This window comes from Globicephala melas, chromosome 1 (genome assembly GCF_963455315.2).
Source record: "Globicephala melas chromosome 1, mGloMel1.2, whole genome shotgun sequence".
In the NCBI taxonomy this organism is placed as follows: domain Eukaryota; kingdom Metazoa; phylum Chordata; class Mammalia; order Artiodactyla; family Delphinidae; genus Globicephala; species Globicephala melas.
In genome coordinates, this window is record NC_083314.1 from 33,401,691 (window position 1) to 33,422,268 (window position 20,578).

Consider the following 20,578-nt stretch of genomic DNA (forward strand, 5'->3'; position numbering starts at 1 on the left):
AGCACCAAGGCATGGCGAGAGTGGGAGGAATGCCTGGGGAGAGGGTTTGGGGCCCGGGTGGCTGAGGAGAAAGAGGCAGAGCAAATGGGGAACAGACCAGTTAAACGAGGAGAAAGGCCAAAGCTCTTCTAACGGAAAAAGAAAATGAAATTAGAATGAAAATTGATGAGGCGGAGAGAAAAGGAGACTCGTTTCATCAGCAGGTTTGCCAGATGAAGCCCCGGGATAAATCACGAGGCGGAAGGAGCCTTGGTCTCGGTGTGGCTCACTGCCTTCTCCTTCTGTCAGCTGTCTCGGGCAGGCCTGAGAGATAAATGGCTACAGCTGAGGCCCCGCAGTGGGTTTTTTTCCATCCGCAACCGCAGTAAGAATGGCCCGTCAGTCCTCATCGCCTCCTCCAGGCCTGCGCTGCCCACGCCTTCACGCGCTCCCCTCCCGTGGCCCTCCTCTTCCCCTGCTCCCCTCCTCAGTCCCGCTGGCCTCTCCTGCAGCAGCCCCCCCATCACCCCTCCCCAGCTCGGGGTCAGGCCTGTGGAGAGCATTTGTCAGAAGCCCTGTCCGACCTTCTGTGCCCCTATCCAGCTTCTCTGAAGTCAGGGTGGGAAGGATAGGTCAGGGCATGAGAACTGGTGGTGGAGGACATGGGACAGGACAGGGCTGGGTTCTAGTTCCGGCCTGAGACAGACCTTGGAGTGTGTCCTCTTACTTCTCTAGCCCTTGGGCTCCCCATCTGTGAAATGAGGAGGTGGGGCTAGAGCAGTGGTTCTAAAGTTGAGGTCCCTGGACCAGCAGTATCAGCTCACTTGGAATCTTGTTAGACATGCAGATTCTCAAGCCCACCCCAGACCTCCAGAATCAGAAACTCAGAGGGTGGGGCCTAGTTACCTGTGTTTGAGGAAACCATCCAGGTGAATCTGATGTATGCGCATGGAGAATCACTGGGCTAGATTACCTCCAAGGACCCTCCAGATGAGATTAGAATTCTGTAAACGAGAACAGTGCCGGCTAGGAACGCTCAATTAAAACTACGTGGGGACTTCCCAGGTGGACTACGTGGGGACTTCCCAGGTGGCGCAGTGATTAAGAATCCGCCTGCCGGGGCTTCCCTGGTGGCGCAGTGGTTGAGAGTCCGCCTGCCGATGCGGGACATACGGGTTCGTGCCCCGGTCTGGGAAGATCCCACATGCCGCGGAGCGGCTGGGCCCCTGAGCCATGGCTGCTGAGCCTGCGCGTCTGGAGCCTGTGGTCCGCAACGGGGGAGGCCACAACAGTGAGAGGCCCACGTACCGCAAAAAAAAAAAAAAAAAAAAAGAATCCGCCTGCCAATGCAGGGGACACGGGTTCGAGCCCCGGTCTGGGAAGATCCCACATGCCGCAGAGCAACAAAGCCCGTGTGCCACAACTACTGAGCCTGCACTCTAGAGCCCACGAGCCACAACTACTGAGCCTGCATGCCACAACTACTGAGCCTGCGCACTAGAGCCCGGGAGCCACAACTACTGAAGCCCGTGTGCCACAACTACTGAGCCCATGAGCCTAGAGCTCGTGCTCTGCAACAAGGGAAGCCACTGCAATGAGAAGCCCGACCACCGCAACTAGAGAAAGCCTGCATGCAGCAACAAAGACCCAATGTAGCCAAAAATAAATAAATAAAAAGCTATTAAAAATACACAAAACCTATGTGTATGATGAACTCCTTATCATTATCCTGATAGATAAGAGTTGAGTTTTCCAGACCCCTCTCACCTTCTCTGTCCCAGCCACAAGGAAGCTCTCTACCCAATGAGCATTAATAGAGCCCTGACTGTATGCTGGCGCTGTGAGGGGATAGGGATACAAGGTCATGGGGAGGGCAGGCGGGAGTCACAAATTTAAAAACAAAACAAAACACTCTATTAAAGTATGATAAGAGGTGTCACAGAAGCACTTACCAAGAGCAACAGGGGCATAGTCTGGAGGAGAGAACACAATTCTGTGAGGAAATTTCTAGAAGTCATTGAATTATACACTAAAAATGGGTAGATTTGTTGGTATGCAATGTACTTCAATAAGGTTGTTTTTAACAAAACCTCCCAGGGAAGTGTTGCCTAGGTCAGCAGATGCACAGATGGTAGAAGACCATTCTATACATACTGGGGACACCAGGAGCAAAGGTGCTGGGATAAAAATGATGAAGTGAACTCTAAGAACTGAGTGGTCCCCCTTCGTTTCCAAGAGTGTAGGTGAGGTGGAGAGGCTGGAGCCAGAACAGTCTGGACATGATACTGGAGGCAGAGGGCAGCCCAGAGGGCATCTAAGGCAGCGACTACTATAGCCATCAATACTATCTATTATGACTGGCTGCACCACCTTGCGATCTAAATTCTTCCATCTCCACGATCCTGAGTGATAGTCACAATAGCCTTGCAAGGTCATAGATGCCATTATCCCCATTTTAATGGAAAAGATATTAAGTGACCTGCCCAAGATCATACAGCAAACGAGTAACGGAGCCAGGGCTAAAAGACAGTATGCTTCCAAGTCCAGACTTACTTTCTCAGTGGGACGGCAATGCTAATAATGGTAGCCATTGACCAAGGACTGCCTATGAGCCAGGCTTTGGGCTGGGCTCTGAAATGAGTGGTTGCCCTCAATGCTCAAAACCACAGTAAGATGTGGGGATTACTAGCCCCATTTCACAGATGTGGAGGATAGGTAGGTACCTTGCACAAGAACACCCAGCTGGTAGAGCCGGGAAGCAGACAAGGTCTGGCTGGCTGCCAAAGCCCGTGCTCTATGCTCCGACCCCACATCACCCTCCTCCGGCTCCCACTGCCCAGCTCTCTTCAGGCCCAGAATGGAATGGGAGATTTCCAGCTGACTTCTTATTCAAATTCCCTTGAGCCTGGGCCAGCCCAAGAGAAAGAAACTGGCCCCAGGCCTAAGCTGAACAGCCCTTCTTTAAGGGAAGGCCCTTTCCAATCCGGCAGGGGCTTCTTTCCTCCAAGCCCATCAATGCCTTCTGAGCCCCACACACCCGCTGGGGGACCAGTGCCTTCCAGGGCCCGGGGCCCGGTGGATAGAAGCACTTCCATCTCACGATCAATAACAGGCATAATTCAGTGACTGCAGCAAGTACAAAGGAGTGTAGGTTAAATCAATATTTAGAAGCTTCGAAAAGAAACTAATTAAGAGCAAGCCTTAATGATTTTTACTGCCTGGGAATAAAAAGGACAAAAAGCCTGCCCATATTTCATGAGTCCACCTTAGTAGCTTGTAATCATTTGGCAAGAGCAGAAGATGAAAAGTGCTCCCAGCCAGCCCCACTTTCTGCATTGCAGGAGAGGGCAGTACCTCGTCCTTGGTAGCAGAAGACGATGAATGGGATGGAGCACAGGACGCAAACTGCATTGTGGAAGGCCACTGGCTTAGGTCAGGGATAGTTACGGATTGAATTGTGCCCCCCCCCTCAAAAGATACAGTGAAGTCCCACTCCCAGAACCTGTGAACGTGACCTTAATTTGGAAACAGGGTCTTTGCAGATGTAATCAAGTAAAGATGAGGTTATACTGGGTTAGGGTGGGCCCTAATCCAATGACTGGTGTTCTTATAAGAAGAGGGAAATTTGGACACAGACACAGAGACACAGGAACAATTCAGTGTGGTGATGGAGATCGTGATTGAAGTGCTGCAGCTGCGAGCCAGGGAAGCCAGGACCAGAGCCTGGGAGAGGCAAAGAAGGAGTCTCCCCTATGGGTTTCAGAAACACCACGGCCTGGTCCTGCTGCCCTTCTGACACACTGATTTCAGACTTCTAGACGCCGGAACCTGAGACAATTAAGTTTCTGTTATTTAAGCCATCCAGTCCAGTTTGTAGTACTTTGATACGGCAGCTCCAGTAAACTCATGCTGGGATCCTGGATTCTGGTTCCCACTCTACCACTTACTAACTGTGCAAGGTTGGCAAAATGCTTAACCTCCATGAACCTCAGTTTTCGCCTCTGAAAAATGGGGATAAGACTAGTTCCTTCCATCTTTTCTGTCCAGAGATCTGGTTCAGATCTAATGAAAACATGAGTGTGAAATATGCTGTGAGCTGTGAGTGCTACACAAATACCACCTAGGCTCACTGCTAGTGGAAACAATCTGGGAACGACTCAGGAGCTGTCAGATGGGCAGGAAGTTCCTTGCCAGCTCCCAGGGCGTGATCCAATCAGATCACAGGTGTGAGGTGTCTTTGCCTCATTAGAGATATTATATACACGAAGAGTATTTTTATTGTCGTTCTCAACAGAGATTTTATTTGTTGTCCACTTGGCCCTCGCTTTCTCATCTGTAAAATGAAAGGGTTGGACAACATTATTAAGGTATTTTCCAGCATCAATTCCTGGGCTTATTCATATATACATATTAATATATATTTGATATATATACTTAAAGTAGCATATCTTAGCATCCCAACCTCATTCTCATCCCCGTAGCCCAGGGCAATGCAGAGGGGTGCCAGCTAAGTACTGTGGTGAGAGATAGGAGTGCTGGGGTTTTGCATCCCTTTGCCCTCTACTGCCTGGGTTAAGAGAGGAACCAGAGCGCTCTCCTCTCTCCTCCCTCAAGCTTACCGGGCATGAAAGGAACAGGAAACCACGCAGGCAGCAAATAAAATCTCTATCGATCACGGGATGGCTGGCATCCCAAGTCCGCCTGGCTCAGAGCTGTTCATCTTAAATAAATGTTCCTAATGATCCCCTCATACTTAACGCTGGAGCTGTCTCGTTAAAGTGCAACGGAACAGGGTGGCTAAATGTGGGGCTGCTGCCTCTCTGTCGGGGCCTCTTCCAGGGCTCCAGGGCGGATAAGGTTCTCAGGTGGCCTCTCAAAATTTTGGAAGGAGCTGCACCTTGCAGCAGTGGGGTTCTCAAATGTGGGGACCAAGCTAGCTTCCTGCCACATGACAACCAACATTCTTCCCAGATGCGTATCAGTGTGGCGAATGAGCGTCTGTTTGCACGATGCCCTCACAGGAAGGGAAACGTCAACATGGTAACCACCACGATGCTGTCACCTGAGATTCACCAGCACGGTGGTCGCCCCACCTACAGCACACCATCTCTACCAATATCACCGCCCCACTGTCATCGTTGTCCTCAGCTGTGATCACTAGGGGCCCCTCGCTCACTGTCATCACCACACATCACTCTGAACACCCTCCACTAGCATCATTATCCCTCCATCCACTGCTGCCACAATCCTGGTCATCGTAGCACCCTGATCATCATAAGAGAACTTGTTTGGTTTCATCTCTGTGACTCATTCAATATCTGAAACAGATATGGATTTTGCCATTGGGACATATGAGACCTTATAAGGCTAACGTGAGAATGAGTGGATTCACATGTACACAGAGTTCCATCCTAACAGAAGCATAAACATGGACATGTGATGTACACACGGAGAGCACCAGGGGGAAAGGGGAGTGGGGTTGGAAGGATAGGCAGGGGACAGGTCAACCAGAGCTCCACATTCTCCTTAGGAGAAAAAAATTACAATCCTTTGTCTCCTGTCATCTCTGTTTTCCAACTCTGGCTGCACCACAGATTCATATGGGGATCTTTTAAAATATACTGATGCCTACATCCCACTCCAGACCAGTTAAAATCAATCTCTGGGGGTACAATGCAGGCATGGAATTAAAACTCCCCAGGATTTCTTTGTATGTAAATTTTACATCAAAAGAAAAACAAAACTGTAAAATAAAGTTGAACTCCATAGTTGTTAAAGTATTTAGGGAAAAGTGTACTCATGTCTGCAATTTACTTTAAAATGCACCAAAAATAAGATGGATTGATGGATAGATGGAAAGCGATGTGATAAAGCAAGTCTCGTAAAAGGTTAATGGTAGAATCTAGGTAGTGGGTATATTACTGCTCACGGTAAAATTCCTTCAACTTTGCTGTATATTTGAAATTTTTCATAATAAAATATTGGGAAAATATCCAACTGGTGTTACTGTGAAGCTAGGGCTGAGAAACACTGCATCTAAAGGAAAAATCCATAAGCAAGTGATTTTCTCTTTCCTCCACCCTCCACCTTTCTCATCAAACCAATCAGACTCTCATCCAGTGTTACCCACCCTTCTTGGGTCTCATCACACGGAGACAAGTGGATCTGGATGGTGCACCAGGGGCAATGGAGGCAGCTGCGTGCTGTAGGAGCGGGCGGCTAGGGGGACACCTGGCTGCCCAGGCCTCGCAGGGCTGGGCCTGGGACCCACTGCCGTACCAGTTGGCCAGCTGTGCTCTGGTCAAATGGCCCCGAGTCTCCTCTTTCTTAGCAAGGATTAAATCATTTCCCAGGAAAACCAGACCAGAGTCTATTGCAGAGAGAGAGAGAGAGAGAGAGAGAGAGAGAGTGTGTGTGTGTGTGTGTGTGTGTGTCTGTGTGTGTGTGTGTGTGTGTGTGTGTGTGTTGGATACTGCGGGCAGGGGCCAGGCTCCACGTCTCATCTGTATGCTCCTCCACAGCTGGCTCGTCCTGTCGGGGGAGTGCCATGGCAACACCGTGCTCTTTAAACACAGGAGTTTGTGCTGCCATCGCAAAGCAGCATTAGGCAATTTAATTAAGGAGCTGGCAGCAGACAAACTTTGTGAGTTAAAGGCATTTTATTAAATCCCATTGTATTATGCAGCTCAGTTCCCCCAGGAGCTGCAGAGCTGGGGGAGGACAGAGGAGAATTTGCTGGGGTTTCTTTTCTCTTCTTTGCTTTTTTCTGGCCTCCTTTCTGCTTCATGAATGCATTCACTGAACGTAGGGGGACCCCAACTGTGACTGCCTGCTCCCCCCAGCCCAAGCGTCAGGCCATGGCATAAGGTCTGCTGGCTGCAGTCCGGGCGGTATGATCGCCAGCACTGACCCCGTGGGTGTATCACCATTCACAGGGCACTCTCAGCGCGTTATCTCAGGGCCAGGCCTCCAACTCGAGCTTCAGTGTCCACTCGGCACCAAGCTCAGTGTTTCCCATGCAGGGTCTCACTGAATCCCCCCACACCCTCGGAGTAGGAACTTCCGGCAGCCCCATTCTACAGATAAGGAAAGTGAGGCTTACAGATATTACGAAGCCTGCCCAGGGTCTTGTAAGTAGTATGTAGCAGAGAAGCAAGCCCAGACAGGCTGACTGCAGAGGCCAAGGTTCACAACACTGCTCCCTGTTACCTCTTAAGGCTGGTGATTTTTTCCTGTTTCAACCTTTGGAATGGGTTCCACTCCAGGCGCCCAGCTAGGAAAATAATTCCAGGGTGAAGTCGGGGTGGGACTAGGCCTTCTCCAGGACCCTGACCTCCTAACCCACCACACCTAGAATGTGTGACTGTGCCTCGCGAAAGGTCACACCCAAGCGCGTGTGCTGAGAACATGCTGGCACGTTCCGGGGGTCCAACCTGTCCTCCTGGCCGCCTCAGGGAGAGTGTCTGGCTGGGACCTGAAGTCAAGTCCATCTCCTCTAAGGACCAGAGGTCAGGAAACCAGATGAAAGACCACAGCCTGCTGTGGCTGGATGTGGGGAAGCACTTCCTGGGTGAGAGACAGGTTGAAATAAAAAAGGCCTGTCTTGCCAAGAAACTGCATTTTAGCTCATCTGCCCCAAGAGGGAGCCCACCCAGGCTCCTGCCTCCCGTCTGCGGAAGCGTGTCTGGGGCTCGCATGCCTGCCAAGGATCCCACCCTGAGGCCTCCCTTCCCTGGCAGCCCTCTCAGCACCTGGCTTGTCAGAGTCCCTTCTGTGCGAGCAAGCCTAGGGGAGTCCAGCCCAGCCCCAGCAGTTCTGGGGAGGCCCACTGTCCCCCTGGGATCCAGCTGGCCCCTGGGCCACAGGGCCTCCCTCCTCAGCCTCTTCGGGTGCCCGGAGCTGTAGCAGCAAGGGGCGAAACGCCTTTCACTCTGCAGACGTTCGCCGAGCTCCACCCAGTGCCTGCCCTCCAGACCTGTAGACAGTTCTCTTGGGCTCAGTTTCCTTAATCCTAAACTACGGGCAACGGCATACACCTTGTCCCGCTAAAACAGATGCAAAACAATTAGCTAATTCCATGAAGGGCTTTTTCTCTGCCAGGGACTTGCCACTCATCGCCTCTTTTAATCCTTAGATGAGGGAACTGAGACTAAAAGAAGTTAAGCCTCGGGCCCAAGCTCATACAACCAGGAAGGGGTAAGAACCAGTGTTCTTAACAACCCCATTTTATATATATATAAACTTATACATATGCATGTATATGCATATGTAGGTATATATATGTATATATAATTATTACATAATTATATATAAATAACAGCATTGAGATATAATTCATGTACCATAAATTCAATCACATTATATTTGAAAAATAAATTTAATGGCTGGATTTGCCACCAAGCTTAAGGATGCTTTACTGTTACCCAACAGGAAGCTCCTCTTGGAAGGTGCGTTCAGGACTCAGCAAACGGAGCCAGACGAGTCCAGCCACGGGGCTCCCCAGGAGCCAGCTGTGGGGCTGTGTCTTCTCCCAGCCTCCACCTCTTTTCTTAACGCTCCCCGCGCTTCTCACCCCTCCCCCACTTTGCTCTTCATCCATCACCATCGTCTCCCTGCCCCCACCAGGCCCTGAGGCTTCCTCCTGGCTCCCGGGTCTCCTCTACCCATTCCCACTCCCTCACCCCCACCTGGCAGAGACTGAGCCACAGCTGCAGGTGCTGTCCAGGTGACCTCTTTGAGAAGTCCCCAGAGGGGTGGCCATGTGTGCAGGCAGGCCAGGGAGGACGAGCTGGCAGCAGCGGGAGGATGCCCAAGTCCATACTGCCACCATGTAAATCTCCCAGGGAAACAGCAGCATTCTAATCCCAGCTCCACCGCTTACCAACTATGGGACTATCTCATCGAGCCCGTTTCTTCTCACTTGTAAAATGGGGATAAGAATATCTTCTCTGAATTTTAGTAGGTAAAATTCATTGAATACTTACTCTGTACTGGGCCTTTCACGAAGCTTCATTCTCATCTAACCCACATAACAACCCCCTGATAGTGGTAGTTATATTTACTGAAGAGGAAATGGAGGCTCAGAGAAGTTAAGCAATTTGCCCAGGTCCCACAGCTAGTACGTGTAGGAGCCATGATCCAGGTCCAGCACTGCGTGATGCTGAGCCCTCACTCTTCAGCACACCAACTGCCAGGCTGTGAGGGAGCCTATGGGATGCATGTGTGCAAAAGTGCTTATCAACAGAAATCTCCAGAACAACTAAAGCAGAGGGTCTTTCCCCCAACTCTCAGGGCTCTGCTATATAGCCTGGCCAGTTTTCTTTCACCGAGATAAGAACAAGTGCTCCAGGGGCTACGTACCCTCCCTTCTGCTGGAGCAGCTTGGGCTGCACATGTTTGTGTGCATGTGTCTGTGTGTGTGCATGTGTGCACTTGTGTGTTGGGGAGAGGCGCGGTGCCCGGCCAGGTGACCCAGCTAAGAGGGGAGCAGATCTGGAGGCTGTATTTTGCCACTGCTTGCTCTCCTGGGCTCAAAGCCTGGGCGGTGCCAGCTCGTTTTCAGTCATTTTCCCAGGGAATTAACAGGGGAACATTCTTGTCTGTAATAATGATAAAAATAATAATAATTAACTCAGCTGTAGCTTATATTTCTCCAGTATCTCTCTCCCCAGATCTCAAAACTCTGGGCAAATAGCAAATCTGCTGGCTTTCTAGCCATACCCGAGAGCCTGGGAAGCCTTAGGTACTGGCAGATTTTCTGTCTCCTCCAGCTGGGTGGCAAGTCAGGTGCACAGGAGACTGGTCCCAGAAGCTGCCCTTTGAGTGCCCCTAGCAGAGCTGGGAAACCACCCCAGGTGCTCTGCCTCTCCACCTTCTCACTCCATCACATTCTGGGATCACCCTGTGTCCCGGAGCAGGAGAACTGGTAAGGAAGGGAGCAAGGTGTCAGCTGTCTTTGCCCAACCTTAAGAAGTTCCCCCATCTCTGGGCTCCCACACAGTGGGCACTGCCTTAAGGAGAACGACCCCCTGCTCCTCCAGCCAATGGAACCACGTCCGGCAGGTCTGGCCCCTGCAGAGGATGGCTGATGGCTTTTTCTGATCCCAGCCAGGAGTCATTACGCACCAAATGTCTAGTTTAAACAAGTGATTAGGCAGCTCTATTAAGAGCGCACGTGCTTCCCGCCAGGGAGGGACAGGAACTTCCAGAGGAGGCGGAGGACCTCAGGGCCTTGCAGCAACGGGCTTTCTCCTCCAAAGCATTCTCCAGTGAGCCTAGTGCAAGGAGGAGCTCCCAGGGTTCCGGGAGCCAGCATCCTGGCAGAGTTTTAGACACAGAGCCCACTCCTCAGTGGCTGGGCAGCCCACCTATGCCCTGATAGACATGAAGGACTCTGAGCAATTTAAATACAGAGAAGCCAAAGCTCTCCTGTGGCCTGTGGCTTCAACCTCTCCAAAGACATTCTTGAAAAGCAATTACTGGATCTGAGTTACTGATACATTTCCTTTGCTTCCTCCAGGAGCTGCAGGACAAGGAAAAGTCAGAAGGGTAAACACAGTCAGCAACTGTGCTTATCGTAAACATATTCCCCCAGCATCTCCAGAGAGAAAAAGCCTACTTAATCTCGAGTCCACAGATGGACTGAAGAGCCTGGAAAATACCTGAAATTGTGTTTGTGTGCACATGTGTGAGCGTGAGCGTATGGGTGCGTTTTTCTGGAGAGAAGGTCCATAGCTTGTATCAGATCCTCAGTGGGGTCTATGACCCCCAAATGCTAAGAAGCACTGCTCTACTGGTTCCTTGGTCAGTTCTAAAGATGATGGGTTGGCCCCTTTCCATAAAGGTCTCTTCGTCCTTCAGAAACAGCAGTAGATTTTGAGGCCTGGATTCTACCTGCTTGAAGAGGGGGGCTAGGACGAGTCTGGGGACACAGCTGAAGCAGAACTGTGACAGGGAGTCTTTTGCCAGGCGGAGCTGTGGCCGCCTCTCATCTAGCTGCAGTGATGATGTGCCTTCCTCGTCACCTCATTTTTCCCGTTGTGACAGCTCCATATCTGCTGTTCTCTGTCACCCCAGTGACAGCCTTCTAATAATGAAGGCAGCATCAATGTCATAAAAATCCCTCCAGAACCCCAGGGGCTAGAAGGAGATCAGGTTCAGGAAGCTGGGAGCCAAATGCTCTACACAGCAGAGTGGAGAGAACAAAGTCTTCAGAATAGGAAAGACTTGAGTTCAAATCCTACTTCTGCTTCTAACTAGCTGTTGTGACCTTGAACAAATTACTTAACCTGAGAGTCAGTTCCTGCATCTGTAAAATGGGAATAACACCTCAAGGGTTATCTTGAGGATTCAATGAGGTAATACTGACAAAGAATCTGGCACAGTGCTGGCACACAGCAGGAGCTCAATAAATGAGTTCTTTTTCACAGCAGGCATGGATAGGGACGTGCACACCTACACCCTCCTGCTGCACTACTGCAATATCAGAGAAAAGGGGCCCCAGGGGAGAAGGGCTTCTTGGTAACACGTGAATGGCAGTCAGAAGCCACGTCTGCCCACACTGACCCGAATCTCCCAATCCTTCATGGGTCGCCAGAAGGCCCCTTCTCCTCTGCACAGTGCTCTTTCCTGACATCCCATAATTGCCATCTAGGTTTTCCATCTGTGTATCGTGCAGCCTCTCCTCTCCATCTCTCTCCTTGTGATGAGGGAGGCCACTGGCTCTCCTTGACCAAAGGGCACACCCCTTGGCTGCGTTAGTAGCAGCCACCCCATCCATCCCCACCCACCTCTCCAGGGCCTCCCCTCCTCTTCTCTTTCCCTGAACTGTATAGCAACTGGCTGTTCTCTTTTGCGCTTGCAAGGCCTTTGAACTTGTTGCTCTGGAATGCCCTTCCACTCTCTGCTTGGGGAGCTCTTAATTATCCTCCCGTGCCAGCTCAACTGTCACCTCGTGGTGACAATCCCTGCCCTCCCCCCTCTTGCTCCTCCAGAACCTACCCTAGTTTAGCAGGAGCCGTGGAGTGTCTTCCTCCCTAGCCTGAGTTTCTCCAGAGCAGGGGCTGGGCCTGCTCTAGCCTGGCTTCCCCTTTGCCTCACACAGGGGTTGGCACATGGTTGGTGCTCAACAAATGCCAGTTGGGGTAAAAGAACAAATGGTGTGATGGCCCATGGCTGGCAGTGGGGTTGTCCTCAACGGGAGGCTTCCTGTGAAGGGGGGCAGACCCACCCCATCTGTAAAAGGTGGCCAGCTTGGGTCCTGCTGGAGAAGGCCTAACCCTGTGTCTAGACTAGATGAGTAGCAGGTGACGATGAGGAGGCTGATGTGCTCATCCCGTCTGGATTCTGCACTTGTCTATTTCAAGCCACGGGGTCAGGGCAGAGGGCTTCTGCCAATCACCCCAGAACCTTCTCTACCTTGCACCTGCAGGTGCACCTGCTACTCAAGGGGAGGAGGAGGGGAATTAACCATCGTGAGCACTGGCAGTGTTAGGGCTAGCTCTGTGAGGCTGGCGTCCTCGACTCATTTCACAGATGAGGACACTGAGGCTCAGAGGTGACTCGCTGGCCCAGAGCCAGGCAAGAAGCTGCACAGAGCTGAAACGGGAGCCAGGTTGGTCCAGCTCTAGAACGAGATCTCTTTTCTTCACAAGATACTGTCTTCTGTAGAGATCATAACACAGCACCCAGAGGGAACAGGAATGGAGAAAGGCTCACACTGAAAGATTGTGTGCGTGCATGTGCGCGTGCGTGATACTTCTTCACCGACCACAAAGACAGAGAGAATGGATGGAGGAAGGTCTGGACAGCCTTTCCTCCCACGTGTCTGGATGCGGGTCAGAGGATTCCACACTGGGGTTCAGGTCCGCAAGGCAAGCCTCTGAGCAGGCGTCACAGTCTCCAGGTACCGGTGGGGAACGGCTCTCTCAGCACAGCAATAAACAACTCAGGGGGCTTCAGCCCACCCCTGTTTCTATGCCACCATGTTTGGTTACTTGCACTACCTGGCCAAAGTCTCAACCCCAAAAGCATGAGAAGGAAATGCGGGGAGGGGAGGAAGCCCTCCACCGTGAAAAAAGAGGCGAGTCCAGACACAAGGGTGAAATGAGGGGAAGGAGCCGGGGACAAGCTGCTTGGACTGAACCAGCCCATCTCAGATTTAAGTACCTTTATTTTTGATCAGAAATATGTGATCTGGAAAATCTTGGGACTTCTATGCTTTTTGGGTTTTTGTTTTTTGCATGCGTTACTGTTTCTCTTAAATTTTTAGTGCTCTTTTTCAAAAATCTACTCGTTTCCCTTGAAACTGAGAGAAAATCGGGATCGTAAGCACCTGGGTGAGTGTGTGTAGCCGGGGAGCAGCACAGTCTGCTGGGGACTCTGGAGGAGCTGGGGGAGGGCAGGAAGGAGAGAGGGGTAAAGGGAGGCAGGACCAGCAATCACACCCAGGAATGAACAGCGGCTGTGAGGAAGGCTGGCGTTCCTTGCACACGGGAACTGTTTCAGGTCCAGGTGAGCTTCACAGGCAACCCCCGCACCTGGATTCAGAGCCAGGGCCAGCTGAGCAGCTTTTCCGGCTCCTGTACGGGTGCCTGGAGGGGAGCTGGCTTGCCTCCTGTTGGAGTGGGAGAAGGTTCCAGGAAACCTGTGGTGACAGCAAGATTCTTGACTCCAGGTAGCCAAGGAGCAAGAAGGCAAAAAAAGAGGCTGGAAAGTTAAGTGGAAAGGAAGGCCTTGAGGAGCCTGGTGTGGCAGGTTAATAGTTTCCTTCAAGAGAGATTTCATGCCCCATTGGATAAACAAAATACTGCGCAATTGCAAAAGAGCCGTCCCGCAGCGTATTACACACCACCACACTGTTCCGTCATCGCCATCACGGTGACTGATGACTTACCAAAAGCCACACTGACATTTCCAAGTGAGATGCTTTGATAGAAGTGCCATTCAACAGGGCCCAAAAAGCCAGAGAGAACCTGAATGTAAATGAGCAACATTTGTCACCTTTGTCTCAACTATTGAAAGGTTTCTTGTCTGACAACAAGTCCTCCAGGAGAGAGCTATGGAGTGAGAGAGGTGGCCTGGAAGATGGGCAGGTGAGAGGGAAGGGAACAGTATGATCCTGAAAGAGCCCAGAGGAAGAGGAGGACGGCCCCCTGGGAACAGCAGGAAGTCAGGGGCAGCAGAGGCCAGGGAGATAGTCACCCTGTGACTCAGCAGAAAGGAGCGGCAGCAAGAACACAGGCCTGCACTGTCCAACATGGCAGCCCCATATGTGGCCGCTGAACATCTGAACTGTGGCTAGTCCAAACTGAGAAGTTCTGTACATGTAAATGCACACCGGCTTGTACAGATTTAATGTGCAGAAAGAATGCAAAACATCTCATTAATAACTTTGTTACGCTGATTACATTTTGAAATGATAATCTGGGGGGATATGTTGGGTTAAATAATGTTGTTAACTTCACCTGTTTCTTTTTACTTTTTTAATGTGGCTACTCCATATGTTCAAGTGTGGTTTACATTATATTTCTATTGAGCAGCAAGCACTAGCACAGACTGTGGATCAGAAAGATTAGGTTCAATCCCACCTCCACCACTTACTCAAGGCTCCCCCGTCCCATTCCTGGGAGCCAGGACTGAACACTCTCCTGGCCTCGTCAATTATTAGCTGCATGCGCAGCTTTTCCACGGGCCCTCCATGAGAATCTGGGAGACTATTACCCCTCGGCACCTTGGTTCTCCCAAGGGTAAAATGAAGGGATTAGGGCAGATGGCTTCTGAGTGCTCCCCAAAGCTCTGTGACCCACAGTACGAATCACCCAGCCTCGGCGTGCCTGCTTCCTCACGTGAGTCTTCGTGAGGGGCAAGCAGCAGCAGTGGGCGGAAGGAAGTGCAGGGGTGATGCTCCTGACCTCCTAGGGTGACTCGATGTGCTTGTGCCTTACGGCAGACACCACCGCCCTCCGGGCTGGGATGTGGGCCATGGGGTGCTGCGCCGAAGCCCCCACGCCACCAGGGTGTGGAGCCTGGGGCTGTGCCCAGCCGAGCGAGCCCAAGTAAGGGATTCAAAGTGCTCTGCTCATGCAGTGTGTCTAAAGAAGGTGGGCGAGGCCTTAAAATCTTCACCCAGGAGCATCACGGCATCGCCTAATCCCTGGGGAAGTAAACATCCTTCCTACAGAGCCGGCCCGGGCTCCCAGCTGCTGCCCACAACCAGCCCCTCTCCTCTCCTGAGGCTCCCACCTCCCCAGGCCGGGGCAGGGGTAGGGACGAAGATCAGGATTACCAGAGGGACCAAGGTAGGAAGAGGGTGCTGACAGCAACCTGAAGACCTAGTTAGCCAGTGCTCCAGGCCTCTGACCAAGTCCGACTGGGGGCTGATGGCTTCTCTCTCGGACCCTGAACTTCAAGGCCTTAACAAGCAGGGGACAGACCTCTTCTTGTCACATCCAGATCAAACAACCTTTCACAGAGGGTGGTCCATGGTCCCCTTAAACCAGAATTAGGTTCAGAACAACCATACAGGGTGCTTGTTAATCCTGCAGATTCCTGGAATCCACCCAGACTTCTGGAACTGGATTCTCTGGAGCTGAGACCAGGAACCTGCCTGCTTAACACACTCTGGAGGTGGTCTTTGGTAAGCACTGATGGAGATCCCAGTGAGGGTTAGTGTAATGACTTCGGGAGGGGCAGAACCCTCCCTACCCCCAGCCCGGAGCAGGCTGCATTTCTGTCCACCCCATCAGCAGGCGGGCGGGAGATGTTCAAGCAGAAAGTGAAGGACCAGGTATGCATTGCACGGGGAAGGGAAGGCTGGGCTCAATGCACCCTTCTTCTCGCATCTGAGAACCTATACATCAGTGACGGTTCCCAGGCGCCTGAGGGAAATGGGTCAAGCTGCAGCAGCAGGGGCTGCGGTAGGAATGTCCTGCCATGAGGAGCCAGCCACACTGGAGCATCTGGCTTCTTTTCTTTAGTGACAAGAGACAGGCCTATGGGGATGGGCTCTAAGCGCCCTCCAAGGGAAAGGGGTCCTGAGGCTGTGGACCCAACCTTCCCACGCCTTTCCCTCAGGTCAGGCCGAGGAGGGAGATCTGGCAGCAGGTGGAGGCAGACACGGGTGGGGGAGGAAGAGGAGGAACTCAGGCAGGTGGCCCAGCTAAAGCCAAGAGGAGCAGTGGGGAAACAACGCAGGGCTGGAGCTGGTTGGGCTGGGGGGAGGGGGCTGGGGGAGGGGAGGGGGGAGGGGAGGGGAGGGGGGAGGGGAGGGGAGGGGAGGGGCAGGCAATGGGGAAGATGCAGAGAGAATGCTGGAGAGGGCTGCCGTCTGTGTCTCCCTCAGGAGGCGGTGACGGAGGGGCCTGGCGGGAACCCAGATGAAGCTGTGGCCTCTCCCAAGGTTGCCCTCACTGGGGGATAAATCTCAGCTGCTGACCCGCCTGTTAACAGTGGAAGCCTGGGAGAGGACGTGACCCAATGGCCTGGAAGCTCAGGCCCTGAGAGGAAATCCCTTCCCCTCCTGACTCCCACTTCCATGCACTTTCCACCTCCCCATGAGCCTCCAGTTAGTGCTCCCACCAAACTAAAGGATGGTACTCAGATGCGGTGGCACCCACCAGGGCACACCAAAGACGCCCTCTCATGCAGCACCACAGGCTTTGTTCCAGGGGTCACGCAAGGTGCTCCATGCCTGCCTGCTGACGTGCAAACCTTCACCTGCCGGCCTCATACCATCTGCCCTGCTTTACCTACGAGAAACGGAAGGCTCACAGACTCAGGTTACCGGGCGGTGGTGGCAGCCCTAACCCAGGATGCCCTTGACCAGACAGGAGGCTTCCACCAGCGTGGAGCCGGGTGAGCTCCTGCCAGAGTCACCAAAGGCGGCGGTGGAGGCACCAGAGCCAAGGCCCTGGCTTCAGGAAGGAGGAGGGGATTTGTGGAAGGTCACAGAGAGAGCCAGCGGCAAAGCCAGGATGAGGACCCTGAATTCCTGGTTCCAAACCTAGCTCCTCAAGCAGCAGCAACTCGACGACATGGTTGAGCTCAGGGTCGCTCCACAGCCAGAGGCAGGGGCCAGGAGCCAGCAGCTATTCCCTCACCTGCTGCTGCTCAGGATTAGTCAGTTCTCACTGAAGAACGACCTACTGGAGGCTGGGACCCAGGGCTGAACAGCTCCACCCAGGACAACTACGAGGCTGTGAAGTCCTGGAGGGCAGGGATGGGTCTTGTCTTTGGGTCCCAGCACGTAGCATGGTTCCCAGCACACAGTGGCTGTGATGGATGAATGAAGGAATGTGTGAATGAATGAATCAAGCCAGCCTGATGTGTGAGGCTGAGTCGGGGGAGGGGCTTGGTAGACTCGGGACTCTGCCTGCGCCTCATTTCCTGCCTCTGGGAGGATGCCACGCATTGTGCTGGGGGTAAGCCATGGGCAAGAGAGCAAAGGAGCACCCAAGGAGAGGAGAGACAAGTAAGCAATAAGAAGCACGATGGGCTGCGTGTTCCTCCTGAGGCCGGACCCCTGTGTGACCTTGAGCAAGTCCCTTCCTCCTCCAGGCCTTCGTTTGTTTAGTAGGAGCGGGGCTGAACTAAATGATGCAAAGTCACTTACACCGACCCCATGAATAGCAGGCGGTGGGCACTGGATCCTCTCCCAGCTGCAGAGAATCACAGCTTCACGACAGCGGGGGCACTGAGGGGGTGGAGAAGAGCAAGGTCACGCAGAGATGCCCTGGCCCAACGGAGGCAGACGCTCCTGGAAGCTGGGTCCCCAGAGACTGCGCAGCCAGAGGTAACTGGCTGTGACAGAGGAGCGATTCAGCAGTCAATTCCATCCATAAAACTGTGATTGCCTAGGAGCCTTGTAAACAGGCAGCTCCCCTGCGGGCCCGTTCAAAGCCTTTCTCTTTCCTTCTCCCTCCTGCCAGCACCGGCTCAGCCCAACCCCGGCCTGCACCAGCCACCAAACATCCCTCAGTCTCTGCAAGGTGGGCAGCCAAGGGTTAAATGCCCACTGGCAGGTGAGGGCCCAGGGCCATGGGACGGTGGGAGGGGGAGGGAGCCAGAATCACTTAGCCCTCCCATCAGTCCAAATTAAAATCAGGAGTAAGATGACAATTACAATTTGCAGTGGGCTAACTGTTTTCCCTCAGAAGATGGTCGTTTTGCAGACTGGGGAAATTAGTTGTTTAAAGTCCCAGGTGGATTGGCTCTGAACCCAGCTGAGGCCAGCCGTCCCTGCCTCCTCCTGGACTGGTCCTCCGCCTCTTCACCACCCCTCAGGGCAGCCATCTAGCCTCAGGCTTCTGCCCTTTGGGATCCTCAGGCAGGGACAGACTGAGGGTCTGGGGGTTCTGGGTAGGCGGAGGGGGGAACAACGGCAGAGAGGCCGGGCTGGGGAAGCAGCTGCGCAGAAGGTGCAGCTGGTCAGAAGCCAGCAGTGCTAGGGGCTTCCAGCCCAGCTGCCAGGAGGGCCCACTGTAGCTGCAGGTGTCTCCCTGCCTGACCTCCTGCCATCTGCCCAGCTGAGGGGTGGGCTCTAAGAAGCCTCTTTGGACTTGCCAGAAGTTGCCATATTCAATAGTCATTATAACGTTCATTCAACAAACACCAATGTGCCAAGCACTAAAACAGGACGAGGGACACTGCAGTGAACAGTACAGATACCACCCCCTCTCTCGTGGAGCTTACATGGGGAGGAGAGGGATAGACAATAAACGGAGAATAAATACATAGGTAAATAAAACACCCGATAGTGACAGCGTTCTGAAGGAACATGGTAAGCAGAATGGCCCTCCAATGACCTTCACACACTAATCCCTGGAATCTGTTGAATCTGTTATCTTACATAGCAAAAGGGACAGTGCAGATGTAACTAAGGTTGTGGACTTTAAGGGGGAGTGTCCCGGATTACCTGGGTGGGGCACATCTAATCCCACGAGTCCTTAAACACACAGGACTTTGTCCAGCTGGAAGCAGAAAGGGAATCCAAGCATACAAGGATTTGGCGTCCTGTTGCTGGTTCTGAGATACAGGGGCTACGCACAAGGACTGAAGAGAGGCCTCTGGGAGCTGACAGCCAGCGAGGAAGCAGGGCCTCAGTCCTGCAACCGCAAGGAACTGGGTTCCACCCTGCCACCTGCATGAGCTTGGAAGTGGATTCTCCCTAGAGCCTCCAGATGAAGCGTCCAGGCTGGCTGACACCTTGATTTTGGCCTTTTGGAACCTGGGGCCGAGAGACCAGGAGAGCCGTGGACTTCTGACCGAGAGAGCGGAGACAACACATACGTGCTGTTTTCAGCCGTCAAATTTCTGGTGATTTGTTAGAGCAGCAATAAAAAACGAACTCAGGAACTAAACGTATAGGATAGTGACCTGGTGCTGCTGTACCCTGGGTGGCCAGGAAGGCCTCTCTGAGGAGGGACCTGTCCTAAGACCTGAATGAGGAGGAGGAGGCAGAGTACGATGATCAATTTGTCCCCATTTCTCAGCTTTAACTCTCCTGAATCTCAAAAAGCCCTCAGTCCCAAGCAAACCAAACGGTCGGTCACTGTAAGGCAGAGGGGACAGCAGGGCAAAGGCTCTGAGGTGGGGGGCTTTCAGGTGAGTCACCACTAAAAGCATCCTGGGGGAAGTGCTGTCAAATACAGGAGCAGGTGATGGAGCTGTGGGGCCTCTCGCTCAGAATGGGGACTGAGCAGTTCTAGCTAAGGTGTGGGCCTGCCCAGAGGTGGGGCACTGGCTCCTTCTAGAACCCTCTCCTTCCAGCTGTGGGGCTTAATTACCGCTGCCTTTCCAGTCCTGTCCCTGGGCTACTTCCTCTCTCCCCTGCTCTGCCTCCTTCTCCAGCTGGCCTCTGCCAGTGCCCAGGTGTCTCCTCAGTGCCAGGGTACCAGGTGCTTACTGCTGCTTTCCCTAGTGGGATGCTGGCGCACCACCAGTGGCTCACAGCAGGGGGAATTATCTGAGATGTCTTTAGTTAGTGAGACAATAGGAGGCTGGAAAGAAGGGAAGACAGAGGTCATGGATGGCTTCACGCCCCATCAAAACATGCCTGGGAGCCTGAGGAAGCCTGAGAAGTAGAGGGAAAGGGAAAAGCAGAGATGGCCAGGGGGCTCCTCTACACCCTCTGTCCTGCTGTCCCACAGCAGCCCCACCTTTACACGAACCCACCCCCTCTCAGTGCAGGTCACCTCCAACACTGGAGGCATGCAAGCAGCAGCTGTTGGCCTAAGCAAGGAGCGAGAGTTAGTCTGAGAGTAAAGAAGGACCCCAGGTAAAATTCTGGCTCTTTCTCTCGTTAGCTGTGTGTTGTCTGGCAAGTTAATTGTTCTGGGTCTCACTTTTCTCTTCTGTACAATTAGAGTAATAATACCTACTTTGCAGGGTGGTTGTTGTGAAGATTAGAGATGTCGAAAAGTGCCCCACATGGAGTAGGTACTGCATAAATGGTAGCTATTTCGATTATGAGCACTGAACCTCCCATCCCGAATCCCAGTCCCCTGAATCCAACATACCTCAAATCAGAGTGTGCCCAAGAATCAGCTGGAGTGCTTGTTAACGTGCAAATATCCATCCCACTCCTCTGGTCCCTGATTCT

At 52.7% G+C, this 20,578-nt stretch overlaps 1 protein-coding gene across 2 annotated transcripts in view; it reads right to left on the bottom strand.

Annotated features, from left to right (window-relative positions):
- The window catches only part of LRRN2 (leucine rich repeat neuronal 2), a 63,123-nt gene that overhangs the window by 11,786 nt on the left and 30,759 nt on the right, over positions 1 to 20,578 (bottom strand). Inside the window, exon 2 of one of the 2 annotated variants that reach the window (XM_030872751.2) lies at positions 886 to 983. The exons of the other annotated variant lie outside the window; for it this stretch is intronic. The gene's annotated coding sequence lies outside the window, so the exon portion shown is untranslated. The remainder of the gene's footprint in view (positions 1 to 885; positions 984 to 20,578) is intronic. 2 annotated transcript variants of the gene reach the window in all.